At 39.2% G+C, this 2122-nt stretch overlaps 1 pseudogene; it reads left to right on the top strand.

Annotated features, from left to right (window-relative positions):
• Positions 1-727: 727 nt before the first annotated feature.
• On the top strand, positions 728-1783 carry LOC102198316 (trace amine-associated receptor 13c-like; annotated as a pseudogene).
• The last annotated feature ends 339 nt before the right edge of the window (positions 1784-2122 follow it).

Genomic DNA, 2122 nt, shown 5'->3' with positions numbered 1-2122 from the left:
AGAATATATATTTATTCCGTAACACAGTTCTGTGGTTTCCTGGATACTGAGTGATCCCCTTTGGTTATCCTGGTTCAGACTTCAATAGGAAGATGAGGCTTGTCTGCTCAAGTTGCCTGTGGTATCATCTGCAGACATAAGTTGAAAATAAAATAGTCATCCCATTTTAGTACTGTTAAAAAAAAGATGAAGATGGTTAACAATTATGACCCAAGTGTCTGTTTGTATAGAAATGTTCAACATTGAGTCCAGAAAAATAAAGGTTTATAAGTTGACTGTGGGAGAGAGCGAGTTTGAAAAAAAGAAAGCTCCAAAGGTTGTGTCATTAGAAAGAGGAGGGATGGGACTGGTGGGTGAAGGACGAAATAGATAAATGAGCTCTGTGAGGAAAAGCTTTGATGAGATGCAGCAGCCTGATGATGGAGATACAGGAAGGACTAGAGCTCTGTTTTCCACAACTCCTCAACGATTCCTGCAGAAAGCCAACACTTCACTATTCCACAACTATGCTGCTGTATATTGTGATGTCATGCATCTCTCTGATCACTGCTGCTCTATCACTGCTGCTCTAAACCTTCTGGCCATCATCTCAGTCTCCCACTTCAGGCAGAGACCAACTTTTAAATGAACTTACATTAAGGTTTAGATATATGAAAAGTGAGATTTGTATCATTGGAATTAGCAAAGAATACATTAAGTGAAACTAATAAATGTCTTTGGCTCAACCATGACTCTTAAGTTGTGTAAGGTTCACCGTGTCTTAATAAGGAAACAATTTCACTAAATACATTTTGACATAATTAACATATGACATAATCTCAACTATCTTATCACTATCATTTCGCTGCCCCACCTTGGGCATAGATAAACCTCAGCTGAAAATTTTAAAAAGCACCACCTGCTGGATACTTGATGATTTTAATTGTTTTCTTTATTGGTATCTGACTGGCAACATTACCTGTGCTTCAATAGGGAACATAGTTCTAATATCAGTCGACCGCTATGTGGCTATTTGTGACCCTTTACATTACTCCACCAGAATTACTGTGGCAAAAGTTAAACTCAGTGTTTGTCTGTGTTGGTTTTATGCTATTTCCAGCATTAGTCTTTATGCAAAAGACTACCTGATTGAACCAGGCAGGTATAATTCCTGTTATGGAGAGTGTGTCATTAATGATATTGCAAGGACTATTGACCTTGTTTTATCCTTTATATTTCCAATTACTGCCATCATAGTTCTGTATATGAGAGTATTTGTGGTGGCTGTGTCTCAGGCTCATGCCATGCGCTCTCAGGTTACAGCTGTCACAATTCATTGTTCTCTGAATCAAGCAAACAAATCAGAGTTGAAAGCAGCCAGGACACTTGGAGTTCTTGTAGTTGTGTTTCTACTGTGTTTCTGCCCATATTACTGTGTCTCTCTTATAAGGGAGGACTTTAGCTCAGTAGCTCCTGTAATGTTTGCATGCATCAAACATTAATGATGACACCTTCAGTATTTCTCAGTTCCATTCTTTAATTCGCAGGCTTGCAGCAGCAACACAGTCTGCAGCGCTAACTTGTTCATCTACCGTTTTTCATTGTCCCTCTTTTCTATCCTCTCCTTCCGCCTAACATTCGACCTTTCAAAATAAAATCTCTGTAAACATCACAGCGCTCATTGTGATCAGTCTGTTCTTTTCAAACTCCTGTTTAAACCCAGTGATCTATGCCTTGTTCTATCCTTTTTTTCATAAAAGCTTTGAAACTAATTGTGACTTTACAGATACTGCATTTGTTGTAGAATATGTAAACAGTAATTCATTGTGACAGGAATCACACCCACTTTTACGCTTTTCACAAACTTTATTTCTTATTGTTACTGTTTACACACTGGTTGCAGCTTTGCAGCTCACAGCCACACACGCTAATAACAACAACAGTGAGGACCTAGTTCATTCTTTTAGTACAGGTGTGGCATGCTTACTCATGCCACTCAGGTGTGTCTGCCTCCCCACGCCACAGACCGCCACATTCATCCACATATTCTGTGGTCATAGTTAGAGATGGACCGATCCGATATTACGTATCGGTATCGGTCCGATACTGACCTAAATTACTGGATCGGATATCGGAGAAAAAT

Source organism: Pundamilia nyererei, unplaced genomic scaffold, assembly GCF_000239375.1.
Source record: "Pundamilia nyererei isolate P.nyererei 1_Seehausen unplaced genomic scaffold, PunNye1.0 scaffold00296, whole genome shotgun sequence".
Taxonomy (NCBI): domain Eukaryota; kingdom Metazoa; phylum Chordata; class Actinopteri; order Cichliformes; family Cichlidae; genus Pundamilia; species Pundamilia nyererei.
Note: the sequence above shows the minus strand (reverse complement) of the source record. Positions and strands in the feature narration are given on the sequence as shown.